Below are 20326 nucleotides of genomic sequence, written 5' to 3'. Positions count from 1 at the left end.
GCTCTGGCTTAGAATTGACAGCAGTCTGAAGTTGGTTGCAGTTTTTTCATTTCACCCTGTAATAGGACTAGGTTTTTGAAAATTCGTACTAAAAGGGTACGAAAAGTGCTAAAAGCTTAAAACGTTGTATTGGACAAACGGAATGAACTGTAATTTTGAAATTTGGAATGACAGTCATTGATGGAGTGCAGGATAGATGTACCAACGGGTTTTTGTAAATCCTACTATTTGAAATTTGGCATGAGAATCAAGGTTGGAAAGTATGTTTGATATATGAAGGTGATTTAGGAAATGTGTACTAAGTGCGCGAACTGTTCTGAACGGTACTAAATATGGAACATTTTGAGTGAAGGGATGAAACTTTTTATTGGTGCCACTGTTGGGGATAGGATTGTAATAAAAAGGTGGATTTGGAAATGTGAACTACAAGTGCCCGAAAAGTTGGTTTTAGAAATGCGTACTATAATTGTACCAAAAGTAGTAAGTAGTACTAAATGCGATTTTCGGTAAAGGAATATAACCAGAATCCGGAAATTTCATATCGCTGTAACAGTTGGTGTAAGTGGCTAAATTATGGAGGTGTTTTGGAAATGTGTACTATAATTTTACGAAATGTACTAAATGGTACTAAATTTGATCTTGGTTGATGGGATAGGGATAAAATTCTTAAATTCAAAACTTTGATTACTGATGGTATCTGTGTTTGAAATTTGGCGGTAATTTGGAAATGCGTCCAGTATTTGTACGAAAAGTACTTAATGGTACTGTGGGCTCGAATCCCGAAATTTGTAATTGATGTCTGTGTTGGTATCTGAAATTGAGATCCGACCGTGGTTTTGAAAATGTGTACTATAATTGTTCGAAAAATACTATATTTGATACAATTTGGGATTGAATGAACAGATATTATTTAAAATCTGAAATTTGGTATTAGGATCGCTGTTTATGTGTAGTCTGGACATATGGAGATGGTTACAAAAATGTCTACAATATTTGGACGAAAAGTACCAAATGGTATTAAATTTGGTATTTTGTGAAGAGATAGTGCTTGAATCCTGAAATTCGATATTGATGTCTCTGTTGGTATCTGAAATTGATATAGAACCGTGGTTTTGGAAATATGTACTATAATACGACGTACGATAAGAACTTGGTACAATTTGGCATTGGGTGAACAGATAGTATTTAAAATCTGAAATTTGGTATTAGGATCGTTGTTTATGTGCAGCCTGGACATATGGAGATGGTTACGAAAATATGTACAATAATTGTACGAAAAGTAATAAATGGTACAAAATTTGGTCATGGTTGAAGGAATAGAGATAATATTCTGAAATTTGATATATAGATACTTATAACATGTATTTGAGATTTGGCAGTGGTTTGTGTCGTACAAATAGTACTGAGTGGTACTAAATTTGGTATTGGGTGAACGGTTAGGACTGGAATCCTTAAATTTAATATTGAGATCTCTGTAAGTAGCTGAAATTGAGATCTGGTGGAGGTTTTGGAAATGTGTACGAAAAACACTGAATGGTATAAGTTTTGGATCACTCTTGGTTTTTAGGATGAATAGATGTAGATTGCTTTGGACATGCATGCTAAATGTTACTAAACTTGGTATTGCGTGAAGATGTAGAGCTAAGCATATTAAGGTCTATGTTGATATCAGGATTTGTAGGAAAAATACTAAATGGTACTAAATTTGGTCGTGGTTGAAGGAGATACGATTCGGAAATTTGATATTTAGATTAATGATGGTATCTCCGTTTAAGATTTGGCGGTGGTTTGGAAATGTGTTCTATACTTGTACGAAAAGTACTAAATGTTACTAAATTTGGTATTGAGTAAGAGGATAGTTCTGGAGTCCTTACCTTTAATATTGAGATCTCTGTTGGTTATTTGGAAATGTGTACTTTAATCGTACAAAAAGTACTTAAATTACTAAATAGTACGCTATTGTATGAATGAATAGAGATGAAATCCTGAAATTTGATATATATGTCAACATTTGGTGTCTGCCGTAAAGATTTTCGAAAAGTAATGAGTGCTCCTAAATTTGGTATTGGGTGAAGGAATAAAGCTGAAATTCTAAAATTTGAAATTGAAGTCATAGTTGGTTTCTAGGGTTTACATATGGAGACGTTGAAATATTTAACTTCGGAATTATAGCTTTTATAGACATTTCCCTATTATTCTTCCCAAATAGGAAAAACTTGAATAATAGAACCATGAAAATCTGAAATTTTATTACGGTGTACTAAACTCAAATGCTCAAATCAACAAAAATCTAAAAATTACATCTGATCCTAAGCGGCCAGATGCTGTGGGTGATGATGCTGTTTAGTTTATTTCCTTTTTTTTTTGTTCATCTGTCCGATGAACGTCTGGCTGGCCGGCAGACTGGCAGCCCGATTAGTTAACTCAGCTCCGTTTGGCCATTCACAGATGTTTACTTTGGCTGTTAATGAACAAAAAATCCGATGCTCTTGCCACACAGACATCATCATCGTTTGGGGTCAATGGGGCAACAGAGCAAATGATTGACATTCGTTTTCGTTTTGTACTAAGTATAGTCGGACACGAGCGTCCCCTTCTCTTTTCGTGTTTTGTTTTCATCATTTCGTTTACCTATCAATCAACAAATTCAAGAGATTGTCTGTAGATGCTGTGGCGGCGAAACGAAATCACTTGAAGATATCACTCAATTTGAAATTAAAAGGAATTTAAATCTGTTGCTGCTGCCGTTTTTCTTTTGTGTCTCGTTGTGATTTGTTTCTGTCGTTCGTTGTGGTTGTTGTTGTAAACTCTCTGAAATTGCAGGGAATTGATCAAAAGACTTCACCTGCACAACATTGTAATTGTGATTGACTTGCTGTGCGCGGGTCTTACAAAATATTTCAAATATACAAAATCGCCAAATGGCAGTGCAGCAGACGACGACGATGATTGGTATTTGGTGGTGTTCCCACCCATTGTGTATTGTTTTAAATCAATTCCTAATTCATTTCATTAACATACATAGGGGGAAAGCGAAACTGAGACATGCGACGATGTGATGATCGGAAATGCAGCTACATAGACTGGGGACTTCCGTAGATGAAAAGAACTCCCCGCATATATGCATGGCAGGTATTCTATTTATAAGAAGGCTTCCACAAGTTTTCCATAGTTAGTACACTTTTTAGAGATCTAAAAATAGAAGTTATTCCATTAATAGAATACATTTCGGGGCTAGTATAGGTTCTATCTTAATATAATAAATTACGGAGTTGTTGGATGGGAGAAACCATTTCAAAATGTTCCACAAATGAATGATCTATAACAGAATTAATTAAAAAAGTCTTTTATAGGGAAGAGAAATTCCAATAATCCTCACTAGACAAAAAAAACTTCGATAGTCTTTCAAAAGTGTTCGACAAGTAGAGGATCTTTCAGACCTCCTTCAAAGGTTCGTCTGTATCTTCAAAATTCTTCTACATTTAAAAATCATGATATTCTAAAGAACATCGACTTTTTATGAAGATCCAAACATATATGCTCTTTCCGAAGTCTTTTATTAACAGACCACCTACAAATTATATGCCACCCAGCAAAACTTTTGGGATTTGGAGCAGCCATTGAGAAATAATGCATCCATTGAGGAATAATGTAACAACTAACAATTGTACTACTACAAGGTCGAAAAAAATGTGTTAAACCTTGAAAAATTGGAAGTTTGAAAGGAATCACATGCATACTACTAAGTTTTTATATTTTAGACCGTTGTGGGACGGGTAATATAATTTGACAAATTTGCTTGTAGCCCAAATTCCGCCACACATGAAATTGAAGATATTTAGAGTATTTGGTGCATCAAATAGATGAAATCGGCATTTTGCCATATCAAAAATTACAGGGTGAGATAAAAACAAGTAAAAAAATAAAAATTAAACTCGTTACAAAGGTAATTCGCTGATGGCAGACGGGTCAACCAGGAATTGTGTATCAATGGTGGCCAGCCTTAGTAAAATTAGGGAATGGCACCAACATATTCCATAAACATCACATCTGTAATACCATCTGTCCTTATATATAAATATTCTTTAAAAAATCCACGATTGTATCTCCGACCGTGATCGAGAAATATTCTTTAAAAGTTCACTATTGTAGCTCCGACTGTTGTTGAGAAAATAGTCCACGATTTTAGCTTCGACGGTCCTTGAAAAATGTTTCCTTAAAAATCGACGATCATGGCTCTGACTTTCCTTGAGGAAATATTCTTTAAAAATCCACGATTATGTCTTCGATTGTCCTTGAAACAATCTTTCCTTAAAAATCCACGCTCATGGCTCCGATTTTCCCTGAGAAAATATTTCTTCAAAATCCACGATTATGGCTCAGACATTCCTTGAGAAAATATTTTTTAAAAGTCCACTTTTTTAAATCCGACAGTTCTTGAAACAATTTTCCTTTAAAATCCAGGATCATGGCTCGGACTTTCCTTGAGAAAATATTCTTTAAAAATCCATGATCACGGCTCCGATTTTCCTGGAGAACATATTCTTTAAAAATCCACGATTATGGCTTCGACTTTCCTTGAAAACTAATCCATTTCGAAGGAAATTGAAAAATTAAAAAAAAAAAAACTGAACTCCGAAGACTATACGAAGTCGTGGGCCTGTATACGAAATTTTTTTTCAGAGGCTGGAGTACCCTTACGAACTTTAAATACGAAATTTGTTACAATTATAATGAATAATGTCGCAAAAATCATGAAAATACGGAGTCTTAGGTTGTAGTACCCATTAGAATCTTCCAGTAGGGAATTTGAAACAACTTTGCTGAAATCATTAAAACACCGAATATCGGAAGGTATCATTATACGAAGACTTGGACCTGCATACAAAAATTTTTGTGAATTTAAAACAAATCCGGAGAATAATGTCGCTAAAATCGTCAAAATACCGAATATCTGGAGTTACCGTTATATGGGGACTATACGAAAACTTGGACCTGCATAAAAAATTTTGCATATGCTGTAGTAACCATTAGAATCATCCAGTACAAAATTTGAAACGATTCCGGTGAATAGTGTTGCTGAAATCATCAAAATACCGAATATCGACATGACCCATTTAAGAACTTAACCTGCCTACTGATAAACTATGCATGTATTAGCCTTCTATCTCAATTCGTTCGAAAGATAGCGTGATTACAACAGACGGACAGTCAGACGGACATTGTTAGATCGTCTTAAAAGTTAGCACGAATTATGGCCTTCAAACGGCCACTGAAACCGTCACAAGCTGCCCGAATGTTGCTCTACGGTATTTTGGTCCATTCCCGGCGAAGCGCTTGCTTGAGGTGATCGACACTTTGGTATTTTTTTGTGCCAACCTTGCTTTCCATAATACCCCAGACACAATAGTCCAACGTATTGGTATCCGGAGATTTTGGTGGCCATTGTGGTCTGGAAATGAAGCGAGGAACCTCATTTTGTAACCATTCTTGGGTGGCGCGTGCTTAGTGCGATGGTGCTGAGTCCTGTTCGAAAGTCCTAATTCTACGGCCATAATGTTTGTGTGCCCAAGGCTTTAATACACCCTCCAGAATATTTTCCACATATAATATTCGGCATTTATTCTAATGCCACGGTCGATTAATACAAACGGAGAGCTACCATCGGCGGTCCACACCACCACCATAGCCGGCGCTTGCGTTCTTGTGGGCAACCGAGGGTGCACGTTTTCAGCTGACCTCTTTGGCAACACGATCATTTTGTTTGTTTGTAAACTGCCGGACAACGAATGTTTTCACATCGGGGAAAACCAAATTCGGCCGTTCACTACAAGTAGAACTATAATCTGTTTAAATGGCGAACTATAATCCAATATATCGGGCGCCGTTTTCTTTGGTCGTGGTACAATTAAATAATAATAATAATAATAATAATAATAATAATAATAATAATAATAATAATATAATAATAATAATAATAATAATAATAATAATAATAATAATAATAATAATAATAATAATAATAATAATAATAATAATAATAATATATAATAATAATAATAATAATAATAATAATAATAATAATAATAATATAATAATAATAATAATAATAATAATAATAATAATAATAATAATAATAATAATAATAATAATATAATAATAATATAATAATAATAATAATAATAATAATAATAATAATAATAATAATAATAATAATAATAATAATAATAATAATAATAATAATATAATAATAATAATAATAATAATAATAATAATAATAATAATAATAATAATAATAATAATAATAATAATAATAATAATAATAATAATAATAATAATAATAATAATAATAATAATAATAATAATAATAATAATAATAATAATAATAATAATAATAATAATAATAATAATAATAATAATAATAATAATAATAATAATAATAATAATAATATAATAATAATAATAATAATAATAATAATAATAATAATAATAATAATAATAATAATAATAATAATAATAATAATAATAATAATAATAAAATAATAATAATAATAATAATAATAATAATAATAATAATAATAATAATAATAATAATAATAATAATAATAATAATAATAATAATAATAATAATAATAATAATAATAATAATAATAATAATAATAATAATAATATTTATAATAATTATAATATCCTGCTCTGTAATTTTCCTTCTCAAACGTATCCACAGTAATTCCCCCTACGAACCCGAAAATTGTTGCCCAGTGTAAAAATGCATTTTTTTTGTTTCGTTTAAATCATAAAACATCGCATAAATTTGTTGATTTTTTTACATTAAACCCTGTCTGACATGTGTTGTTGTTATGGCCATTGTTTCGGTTGTTGTTGTTGTTGCTATTATTATTGTTTTACCGGACAATGACCATAAAAAGAAAATTAATTTATTTGCAAACATTTAAATCATGTCATCTGTGTTCTGTGTAGACAATATTGGCACTTTAGTGTTGTTGTTGCTGTTGTAGCTGTCAGTTGGGGCTTTTGTTCGAAATCAAATTTAAATGTCGTGATCCCCAATTTAAGAATGTGTCATCGTGTTATTCCTAATATGACTAATGTCCATATTTGGTTGAAGGGAAGCGAGGGGGAGATGTGAACAGACAAAATGTTTTGAAAAAAAAAAATAAGTCAATCGAACAGATGATATTTGAGCTGATGGCTCGATCCAATGGTTCTGCTCGGATTGTCTGGCCATTGCCATGTGGCAACAAAGATTTTCATTAACGATAAACGGGTGAATGAATGAATGAACGAACGATCGCACACAAAAGAGGAGTTCTGAAATTATCTGGAGATTTAACCGAACAAAAACCAAAAAATTATTAATTTTATGCATTGAGTCAATCCATTTTGTTTTTGCATTTGTAATTTATTTGAAATGGAAAAAATTGGAATCAATGAACCAATTTGTGTTCTGAAGCCACAAAGGCCAAACAAAAGATTATTGTAATTCAGTTGTTGTTGTTGCTGTTCGTTGCAGGGTTTATTTGCGGTTGCCGATTATGTGAATTATAATTTGTGCACAAAATGAATTTATTTTTTTGACAGTCTTACTTACGTTGTAGCTTTTGTTGTTTTGCAGTTTTTTTTTGCTGTAAAATTCTTTTGTTTAATCAAATTTACAATTCACGTAGATTGATAAAGGTCTGTCTGCCTGCTCTTCATTCGATTTTTTTGTTGTGTGTCCGAATCAATGAAATCTGAAATGACTGCAATCCGAAATAAAAAAAAAAACAACCACATCACATATCAAATTGGCAGGTTTATTGACATTGCTCGGTGTGAACGTTGTCTATAGTATTTAAAGCCATAATTGAATATTTTGCTGAGTCAAAATGTTTTCTATCTATGGGAAAATTTAAATAAATGCAGCAGACCAATAAACGGTCTTCCACAAGTATCCCACCCATACTTACAGAAATTTAAAACAAGTTAAAAAGTATTATTTAATATATTTTGACCTCAGCTCAAATTGTAAATCCTGCATGGGGCAGGTTCCGAAGGAAATGGACTAACTATTTCAATTACACATCGGACCTAAATAAATATGATATAAATATTGCGACGTGCCCGGTTTGGACTACATTGGTTACTTCCTTCACTTTATATGAGATATGTGATAATTTTTAAAAAAATCTTAAAATATGTGCGAGGTATTTGATTCGAATTATTCGATTTTCATATTTCATTTCATGCCGGTAAAAATATTGGTATGGGCAAAATTACAAGAAAATCGAACATTTATATCCAATTTTTTGCGAATTCATAATTTCCATATTCGTCTCAGGTTTCTGGTTGAGAGAAATATTTAGTTCTAGCAAGTTGTAAAGAATCGCTGAATAGTTTTGCAAGTTATGACAAATAAAAGTATTGAAAATTGTGACCCTTTGAGGGTGAGGAGCTGGAAGACCACAAGTGGCTATCGTTAGAGCACTACAGCATTTAAATGTGAATAAATCTTTTGTGCGTCGTATCATCGCTCGTAACCGTGATACTAGTAGCGTAGTCCAATGTCAAGGAAATGGACGGAAAAACAGCAATATCAGCAGAAAATGTTCGAAAAGTAAAGAAGCGACTTGATCGAATCCCGCGTCGCAGTGGCCGAAAAATGGCTCGTGAGCTGAACTTATCGCAATATTCTATTCGGCAAATTTTGAAAAATAAGCTCTGTGTAAAGCCATTGAAATTCAAAAAATTGCAAGAACTTACACAACATCATAAAGAAAATAGACTCGAAACCCGGGTCGCAGTGGCCGAAAAATGCCTCGTGAGCTGAACATATCGCAATATTCCATTCGGCAAATATTGAAAAATGAGCTCGGGGTATAGCCATTGAAATTCCAAAAAGTGCAAGAACTTACTCCACAACGGAAAGAAAATAGACTCAAAAGAGCTAAAGAGTAGCTTCACTTGGCCGACAGTTGTGAACTGCCGAATTTGATTTTCCCAACAAAATGATCGTGTTTACTTGCCAAAGAGGTCAGCTGAAAATGTGTACCTTCAGTTGGCCACCAGAACTCAAGCGCCGGCCATGGTGATGCTGTGGGCCACCTTGATAGCCGATGGTCGCTCTCCACTCGTATTAATCGATCGTGGCATCAGAATAAATGTCGAATATTATCGCGAAAATATGCTAGAGGGTTTATTAAAGCCTTGGGTACATAAACATTTTGGCCGCAGACCTGTGACATTCCAACAGTACGCAGCACCATCGCACTCAGCACGCGCCACCCAAGAATGGTTACAAAATGAGGTTTCTCGCTCATTTCGCTCATAGCGCACAATGGCCACCAAAATCTCCGGATACCAATCCGTTGGACTATTGTGTCTGGAGTATTTTGGAAAGCGAGGTTGGCACTAAAAAATAACAAAGTGTCGATAACCTCAAACAAGCGCTTCGCCGGGAGTGGGCCAAAATACCGCAGAGCAACATTCGGGCAGCATGTGGTTTCATTGGCCGTTTGGAGGCTATAATTCGTGCCAAAGGTGACCAATTCAATCAAATCAAAGAAATTGTTTTGTTCCGGGAGTTCTACTAAATATGCATAGTGGTGTATGGTATCATATAGTCGGCCCCGCCTGACTTTTGACTTTTAATTTTTCTAATGGTTTTTAAACCAGTAAGCCAGACGGACATCGCTAGATCGACTCCAAATGTCCTGAAACGGATTTGGTCCAAAGAGACCTAGGGTCTTAAACCCTTAGTCGTAGTTTTGGTCGTATTAAATGAGGGTATAAAAATATAAAATTTTCAAAAACTAGTTCAAATAATTTTTCTTCAAAATTTCGCCCAACCTAATTTTTAAAATTTCCATAAAAATAGACAAGGAATCCATTTTAAAGATATCAATAATAGTTTTGTTTAAAATGGCGTCGAACCAAATTAGTGGAATACAGAGTGGCTTGATTGGAAACTTATGGACCCAATAGGACACAGCTCTTGTTTTTTTCTAAAGAAGTCACATAAAAGGTCTTTTGTGGCGGCTTTGTGTCAGGTTTTAGATCTCTTGTATAATAAAATCCCAAAGAGGAGATAATGTGTAAAGAAGAGCTTTAAAAGATTTACGTCCAATTTCTCGATAGAAGTCTTGTCAAAAGCATTTGTTTGTAGAAACCCTGTAGAAGGCCTTCTTTTTATAGGAGAGAGTTTTGAACGGCCTTCTATCTATAGAAAAACGGCACCGAACGTAACATACACATTTATAAAAAGTGGACTAGTCGGGGAAAGTTTAAAATGGCGCCCAAACAAATAAATTTTATATAATTTACATGAAAATTAGTTTTTTTTAGAATGGCGCCCAATCTAATATTTGGTAAAATTTTTATAAGATGTAGACTAGGACTCATTTTTAGGATATCAATAATTGTCAGGGAGTGCCTTAAGTAATTATGTAAAGAATAGCATCCAAGCAATTATACAATTTGCATGAAAATTTGGTTTAATCAGAATGGCGCCCAACCTAATATTTGATAGAAATTTCATAAAATGTAGACTAAGAACCCATTTTTAGGATATCAATAATAATTTTGGCCAATTTTGGTGGTCAAACTAATTAGTTTCTAATAAATGTCTTAAAAAATATATATGTCCTATTTTTGTTTGGAATGGCGCCCAACGTAATACATTTGCCACAATTTTTCTCTTCTGATTTCTACGTTAGGCTTTTAAAATAAGGCTCCCTTTTTAATAATCAATAAACAATCTATTTTTCATACCATTCATTTTATGTCCTATACTAGATAGACATGATTTTTCCATAATTAACATTGTTCTCTACTCTTCCTTGTAGCCTTCTTTCAAAAGTGGAATAGGAGTGAAATATGATAATAGATTACCTTTCCAATGTTCCACTTTCAATTTCTTAATTGAATCTTTCCTTTTAGTATATCTCTGTTATATATCCTAGATCATCCTTTGTCACTTGACAACTTTGACAAATCGTTTATTAATGTGTTCTCACGCACAATCTCATTCAGGCCTCTTTTTAATTTATTAAAACCCCTCCAAATTAGTCTCCCTTTACAGGGCACCTACATTGAAAGCTACCTTAGTCACTGCCGCCCCCTGCCCCAAAAAATATATGTCGTATTCAATAAACTGAAACAGAACATAAAAAAGAGAAACGTAGCAAACGTATCTGTCACTCTATATAAAAAATCCATATATCATAAAATTTATGACTTTCTTGGAAGTGAGTAAACGAGTGAGTGTGTGCGTGTCGTTCGTTTCTTCAATAGTCACATAAAATCGTCTACAATGTATGCGAATGTGAAGTTTTTTTTTTAGTCACAATAAATATCTGTTAATTATTTATATTCGTAACCCACAAAATACCAACAACAAAACCAAACAGAGAAAAAAAACAGCAAATCGACTAAAAAAATTAATGATTTTCGACTGGCGCCATGCGCCATGTTATTTATTTGGAGATCTGTTCACAAATAAAAAAAAATTATACGAAGTGAAAAAAAAACAAGCAAACCTTACCCATATTTCGTTTTGAATATTATTTGTGTTTTTTTTTTGTGTTTCAACTCCATTCGTTGACTATATTTATTAATTTCGGTTAACCATATTTTGCAACTAATGAAGTGATTTGAGACTATTATTGTTGTTATTCTGTGTTGATTTTTTTTTTTTTTCATTTTATATTCTCTTTTTCCCAATTTGTACATAATTTAACTTGCCAGATAAGATGAAAATGAATGAACTCAAAGAATATTGAATGCATATTTCATTGTGGAATATTGATTGAAAAGTATTGAATTGGAATGTTTTAGATTGGCTTGATTGATGACGTCTGGACCCAATAGGACATACCTCATTTCTGTCTAAAGGAGACATGTAAAAGATCTTCTGTTACATCCGTTAAAGACCAAAAGTTGCATTCAGTCTGTAGAAGTCCTTTAAAGGACACTCGGTCTTTTGAAGGCCGGTTACAGTCTTTCTATTTTAAACGAACAGCTAGAGTTGTTCCATCTACGTAAAATCTCTTAAAGGTATACTGTCGCTACAAAGCGAGAAAAAGATCTACCGTCTAAATAAGATCTGTCTATAAGTGACCATTATTGAGTCTTATATCATTCAAAGGCTTGTAAACGCTTTTCTGTCTGAAGAAAAACATTTATAAGCCCTCTGGCATCGAATGTCACATATACTTTTATGAAAAATGGGCTAGACTTTATATAATTAAAAAAAATAAAATAAAATGGCGCCCAAATAAATTAAATGCAATTTTTATAAAAAATAGTTTTGTTTTTGCAAAATGGCCAGGCTTAATCCCTTTATTGTTGTTTTTATAAAAACAACGTTTGTTTATTAGTCACTTGGGTAAAAAATGTTTTTTGTTATAGAAGTTATTTTTAAAATAACTTCTAAGGAGAACTTCTCAGACAAAAAACAAGGGAACTGATGAGGATTGGTGGCTCTATCCGAAACCTAGGCATTCCGTACCTTACCCCCTGGTAAACATTACCATCGTTCTCCACTAATAAACAAACGTTGTTTTTATAAAAAAAAAACAATAAAGGGATTAAGCCTGACCATTTTGCAACAACAAAATACTATATTATCTCGAACAAACAAGCCAACACTGTTCTAAAAATAGTTTTGTTCAGAATGGCGCCGTACCTAATATTTTATAGAATTTTCATGAAAAATATTTTGCTCTAATTGGTTCAAAATGGCGCCCAACTTAAAAAATTGGCGAAATATTCAGAAAAATTGCCTAGTCCGACTTGTATAAAAGTGGGCATTTCAGATCAGGCTTCGAGCAATTTCGTGAGTATAGGATTTTTTCAAAATTTCGTCCAACTCAATATTTGCCAAAATTTTCATAGAAAGTAGAGGAGGAAGGTTATTTTTAAAATATTGGTTTGAATTTAGTTTAGATTGTATTTATCGAAGTAAGTAAACTATTCATACTATATTACAAGTTGGCGCCTAACTAAAAAGGTAGGCCAAAATGTTCAGGAAAAATTAGCCTTTCTGCCTATATGTCAATCTAAAAATTGTTTAGAATGGCGCCCAATTTAAAATATTTGCCATAATTATTTATATTAAAACCAAAAAAAAAAATTGCATGAAAAGTAAACTAGAAACCCATTTTTGGGATATTAATAACCATTTCGTTTAATATGGTGTCTAACCAAATTAGTACTGTCACAATTGTCTTGGAAATTAGGCTACTCAAAATTTAGTTTAAAATGGTGCCCAAGCTATAATGGTGGCAGATTATTAGGAAAGTTTGGCTAGGCAGTCTTGGTTATGTAGTTACAACATTCGATGTAGATATAATTGTATTCGAAATAGTGACCAATTAGGCTTGTATTAGTTTTGTTCAAAATATTTTTTCATTCAAAAAATGCCTTTAAAAGTAAACTAAGAAGCTATTTAAAAATATCATTAATAGTTTTGTTTTAAATGGCTTTTAAATATAATCATAAAAATTAGACTAGTGAAAATGGCGCCCAACCTAAAAACATGTGTTCAATTTTTGAAATAGCTTTAATTTCCCACAATTTCACAAAAAATAAACTAAAAAGCTATTTTAGAAATAACGCTAATAATTTAAATTAAAACAAACGTTTAAAATGGCGCCCACGTTAAATTCTATCAATTTTTTTAGGAAAAATAACTTTGCTTCAAATGGCTTCTACCTAGTAAAATTTGACATTATTGTCATAGAAATCTGACAATTTATAATTTAGTCCAAAATGACGCCCAACTAAATAACTTTTATTTTTAATATTTATTCAGAGACAATTTCAAAACTTTTTTTTTTTTTGTAAAAAAGGTGCCCAACTAAATAAAAACTACCTTCATTGTTGTAAAAACTAAGCTTGTGAAGTAAGACATTTTCAATTTGAATAAATTCTCATAAAAACTTTCCGAGAACAAAAAATATTACTAATAATTTGTTTAAAATTGCGACCAAATAAATGTTGCCATAAATCAGGAATATTGGATTCAACGGAAGAAAATTACAGATGGCGCCCGAATTAAATTTTTTTTAGGAATTTTCAGAATATTTTTTCATGTCAGATTAGGCTATATCTGCAAGAATAATTTCATAGAAATCAAACTTAATATAACTTCCTACAAAATGGCACCCAACTGAAAAATGGCCAAATTATATAGGAAAATTAGGCTAGTTAATCTAGTTATATGTAGCAGCTGTTTTAGATGGACTGGAGAATTTAGTAAAAAATGGAGTTCAAATTAATATATGGAAATTTGACTGGATATAATTTAATATAAAATGACTCCCAATCTAATTATAGTTGGCTTACTAATAATGAAATGTAGGATGTTCAGACAAACAAACAAAATGACTTTTGCCAAAATATTCATAATTTTACTCAAAATAGCCCCGAACATAAATACACAGGACATTAAAAATAGTCTAATCTGCCGATGAACATAAATTGATCCAAAATGCTGTACAACAAATTAAATTTACTATAACTGTTATGAAAATGTCAAAATATTATTCGAAATGGCGCCCAACTTAAAAAGTAGATGCGTATGTTTCAAGTTCGTACATTATAATTTAGTGGCCCAACCTAATATTATATACAATATTTGGGCTAGTCATCGGGCTAGGGATTGTGAATTGCAATTAAAAGTAGATTTGAAGACTAGATTTTGCACAAAAGCTATTTTATGTGCAACGAGTATAGCAAACTGGCACCCAAAATAATTATTATGCCACATTTTTTTATAAAATATTGAGAAATCTGTTTCATACTAGAATTGAACTAAATGGTGCTCAATTAAACATTTTATCTCATAATTATTATGAAAACTCGAACAAATGGCTTACAACCTAAAATTGTAAGAAATTTTACTCTACGAAGCAGCTTTCTTCTAAGGTAACCTAATATTTTTGGACATATTTCAAAGTGAAGCCAACTTAATCGTTTTACTCTATTTGGTATGAAAAATAAAAATAAAAAAAATGCTTAACCAGACAACTCTATGAATAGCAGCTCTTTTAAATGAAACTGGCGCCCAACGTTATTAATTTGCTTGTGGGCAAAGCTTTTTTATTAGATTTTAGTTAGAATTTTGTTCAATATATCGCACCAAACTTTTTTTCCATAATTGTAATAAAAAGCTTTTTTAATATATTTTTTTAAATTTTTAAATGGCGCCCAACATAAATTTGCCACCATGTTTTTATGAGGAAGTAGGTCAGTCTATACACTTCAGCTTTCTTTTGTATGCTGATATTTGCTAATTTTATGAAAATCCGGGTTTTCATAAATTAATTCATGATGGCGCCCAACGTAAAAAAATCCGAATTAAGTAGATCATTTCTTAATCCCCCAAAATTCTTTAGACCCAGTAAAAACATATGCATATAACGCCTAAAGCAAGCGTACACTTCCAAGAAATTTAAATAAAAGCAAAAGAACACCAAAAAAACACAAAATCGGTTGTCTCTAAGATTTAAATGCTATATAAATCGTGATTTTTATTAGTTTTAAATAATTTATTGATTGGGTTATAGCATGTATTTATTGAGGTGTTAAATAGCAATAAATACTTGTTTCTTGTCAATACTTTTGTTAACACCATGTCAGCAGCAGTAACAGCAACAGCAACACCGACGCCGCCACCATCACCATCGTCAACACCAGTTTCGGGGCAACAACAGAAATTGTCATTCATTCGAGTGTCTCTCGATTTTTTGGTCAAAGAACCAGACACCAATCAACACCAACCACCCCATAGACGACAAAATCAGAGCCAGAGCAGGCGAAACAGAAAAAAAGTGTTTAAACCAAAAAATCGAGAAAAAAATCAACAACCAAATTAACAAAATACGTGTTTGCACGACAAGAATTCTAATGAAAATCACATAAAAGTGATGTTGTTGGTGGTGGGGGTAGCGGTGGCGGTGGCGGTGTCGTTGGTCAAGATTTGTTTTGTTAACTCAACTCTGCGAATATTTATTGGTTAATCTTGTTGTGCCACAGTTCCAATTATAATAAATTTCTATTTTTTATATCCTTCGATGACAACGAGGCAAAATGTAAATGTGGACAGGGTGGCTATTGATTTGTAAGAAGTAGATATAGTGCCTTGATTAAAACAATAGCATACAAATTTATAGTACTCCCACTCATATTCAAATACTATCCAAATATGCCATGTTGGCCGGAATTACATCTATAAAAATAGGAATTTAGAAATCTGAATCTGAATCAAAGCTAACAGTTTCTAAACGCTGCACATGTTCTGTTTATTTCTAGGTATGTACAACGGTGAGATATCATTATTCAAGAAATATATGTAAGTATTTTCAATAATCAAATCAAATCCTTTTGTAATGTTCTGTCTCCAAAAGCCTTCGTGTACAAGGTCTCCTTTTCAATGAAAACCTGTAAAATAGCTCACATAACGTATAACTTAATAGGAGAACTGTAAAAGGATTCCTACTCATAAAAGCCATTGAAAAGTTTTTGCCTTAAAAACTCCTAAAAATAACCTTTTGATCTTTTGAAGATCTATAAATTATACCTTAGAGTTAAGGATTTGACAAAAAAACATACGGCACTGGTCTTTCTATCGATGACCTGGAGTACAATTGATCTATAATATCCAGGAAGCTTGAATATTGTATCTATATCAAAAATATTGTATCTATGATATATAGGAAGCGTGAATGTTGTATTTATATGAGAAATATTGTATCTTTGCTGCCCAAGAAGCTTGAATATTGTATCTATGATATATAGAATATTGTATCTATATCAGAAATATTGTATCTATGCTATCCAGGAAGAGTGAATATGGTATCTACAGCATGTATGTTGTATCTACGACATATAGAAAGCGTGAATATTGTATCTATAGCATGGATATTGCATTTCTGCTATCCAGCACGCGCGGATATTGTATCTATAGCATGGTTATTGTATCAATGCTATCCAAGGAGCGTGAATATTGTATCTATAGAATGGATATTTCATCTACAGAGTGAATATTGTATCTATGATATTCAAAAAGCGCGGATACTGTACAAGCAATCACACTGGATATTGTATCTATGTCGGTGATCTGAGCCTTCAACTCGTCCATAGAGATTTGCTGACCTTTCAGCTCATCCATAGATTCGATGATCCTCTAGGTCGTCTATAGAAATTTGCTGATCGTCTAGGTCGTTTATAGAAATTAGTTGATTCTCCAGCTTGTCTATAGAGATTCGAAGACCCTCAAGCTCACCTATAAAGGTTCGCTGGCTTTCCACCTTTTGTATAGAGATTCTCAGAGCCTCCAGATCGCCTGATCTTTTTGGAGGCTTGCTGATCCTGCAGCTTGTCGAGAGAGATTCGCTAACCCTCCAGCTCGTGACCAGCTCATCTATGGATATTCGCTGACCCTCCAGCTCGTACCCAGCTCTGATCCTCCAGCTTGATTAAAAAAGTTCGCTGTCCTTCTACCTTCTATAAAGAGTTTATCATACCCTCCTGCTCGAATAAAGAGATTTGCTGACTATCCAGCTCGTCTATAGCACACCTGAGAAGACATGTTGACTCTTTAGCTCACCAGAATCTCCAGATCGCTTGTTTATCCTCCGGCTCGTCTATTGTGATTCACAGACCCTTTAGTTCGCTTGCAGACCTTTCAGCTCGTCCCAGGAGACTAGTTGTCTCTTTAGCTCTTCCATGGCAACTACTACCATAGTTCTTAAGATTGTCAAGACTTCCTGCCCTATATGTCGTAGATATATGTCGTAGATACAACATACATGCTGTAGATACCATATTCACTCTTCCTGGATAGCATAGATACAATATTTCTGATATAGATACAATATTCTATATATCATAGATACAATATTCAAGCTTCTTGGGCAGCAAAGATACAATATTTCTCATATAAATACAACATTCACGCTTCCTATATATCATAGATACAATATTTTTGATGTAGATACATTATTCAAGCTTCCTGGATATTATAGATACAACACCAGTGCTATAGATACCAAATTCAAGCTTTTTGAATAGCATAGATACAACATCCATACTTCAGATACAATATCCACACTTTCTGGATAGTATAGATATAATATTTCTTATATAGATACAATATTCACGCTTCCTGGATAGGATAGATACAATACAATATTTATGATATTTGTCTGGCATAGAAGCACTATCCATGTTATCTGGATATTACAGATAAAATATCTACGCTTCGTGTATAGCATAGTTGGAATGCCATTTTGTGTGGCATATATACCTCCTTTGACGAGGTGGAGTATTAGCCTGCCTAAATAGACGAACTGAAGGATCGTTTATCGTTTTAAGGACCCTGAATGTATTGTCTGGCTCCCTTTGCTGTGCAGTCCTGTGAGTTTGACCGCTGAGAGTCATTGCTTATTTACCCAGTTTCAGATATCTCAAGTATTTCAATGACTGGGCAGCGAGATAAGTCTATAAAGGTATAGGAATACACTCAAAATGGTGTGGTAGAGATCCAAACTCGAATGATGTCACGGACGATGACAATATTCTATGGCTGAAAGATTTATTAGGAGTCCTTGGAAGAGTAAATGAATGATAATATCTGCCTGAGATACTTATCGGAAGTTTTAAAGACCTCTAAAAGTATTATTTATACAACTCATGTTCCTGCAATGCTTATGCTTCTAATTGCTTGTAAAAAATCTCCCATAATCATTCAGCATAATAAAACAATTAGTTATTCACTTAAAACGGGGCAATTAATAAGGTCCACCCCCAAAACAAGTTCATTTATTTACTTATTTTTTTTTTCTAAAACCCCTTGAAGGCATTTTTGAACACCCCATGCATTTTTTTTTCAATTCGATGCAATTCGTGCAGCTGATTATTGTGTTATTTATGGCACTTGAATTAATTTCTTCAATTAGTAGATCAATCAAGTGTCGTTGTTGTTATAAGCTGTCTTGTTGTTGTTAATCTGAATATTATGTAAGAGCTACTAACAAGGCTTGTCTGCAGTTGTTGTCGTTCAAAAAAAAAAAACTAGAATTAACTCTCAATCGCAAAATGAATGAAATTGAAATTAAATTGACTTGACTTGGCCTGACATGTATTGACTTAAAACATACACAGAAACAACAACAACAACAACAGCAGCAACAACGACAACAACAAGACCCACAATGGACATGTGTAAATCTAAAATTGTTGTAAAGCAGAACCTCAACTCTAAGCGATTTCCATGTGAGATTTGGCCCACAGACATGTTCGAACATGTTGTACAATTCTACCGTAAAATTGGTAGTTGCAAATTGCAAATCGCTTAAAGAGCTACTCACATACACACACACACACTCTTGCTAGTTGCATGTAGCCAGAGACACCCCCATGTCTGACAATATAATTTAATTAAAAATTCAAATTTATTGATATCAATATAACAAACAAGCCCGATTGGTGGAAGTAGGAGAGCGCTTTGCCAATGTTTCGATTTGGTGGGAAAATATTTACGACTGAATGACTTTGACTGTCTGTCTGCCCGTCTGTCCTTCCTTTGGAGGGAACATGTTTGTTCTTGCATGTCTGTCCTTGTTTAAACAACTAATAAATAAATATTGAAATTTGACATTTACTAATGAAGGTGTTATGACCAAGTTATGAGATATATGACAAAGGACGCATTCAAACTTGTTCGTACATGCTTGAGAAAAAGAAAATATTGAAACGGTAAATACACCGTCTGATCTTTAAATTAACAATGCGGTTTTCATTAACACCTCTCTTCAATGCTTTCGGAATAATATTATTATTGTTCAAAAGAACATATTTTACTAACACATTTTTAATTTTGTTTTTATTATTATTTTATTCTATGTCAGCATATAACTGACCTATATAATTATTGTTTGCCTTATGCAGGCCAATAGCCTAAATAAAGAAACACCTCGATTGGTTTCACATTGCATGGGTTATTGGCTGAAGTAATTTATTGCTTAGTTAACTTTAAATGCTAGTTTTAATGAATTCAAAAATGTATAAATAGAAAGCAAAAATAAATTTTCTTGGTAGATTACAAGAAATTGTAAACATACCAAGGTTACACAATTCAAGTGTTGTGTATATCTGCTTTAATTAATATTAATAAACATTTTTTGGTGACCCCGACGTGATCCTGACAAGGATTACTTGATTCACTCATAAATTTCGAATTTCCCCCCACCAGTGGTAAGGAATTTGAAATATTTATTTGTGAAAGGAGCTAGTTACGTACAACTAGTAGCACCATCTAAGA

At 32.9% G+C, this 20326-nt stretch overlaps 1 protein-coding gene across 2 annotated transcripts in view; it reads left to right on the top strand.

Moving 5' to 3' along the window:
• Positions 1-20326, top strand: part of LOC101891534 (BMP-binding endothelial regulator protein) — a 242739-nt gene that overhangs the window by 119691 nt on the left and 102722 nt on the right. The window lies entirely within an intron of this gene.

The sequence above is a fragment of the Musca domestica genome, unplaced genomic scaffold (genome assembly GCF_030504385.1).
Source record: "Musca domestica strain aabys unplaced genomic scaffold, Musca_domestica.polishedcontigs.V.1.1 16, whole genome shotgun sequence".
Lineage (NCBI taxonomy): Eukaryota > Metazoa > Arthropoda > Insecta > Diptera > Muscidae > Musca > Musca domestica.
This window is presented reverse-complemented; position numbering and strand designations above follow the sequence as displayed.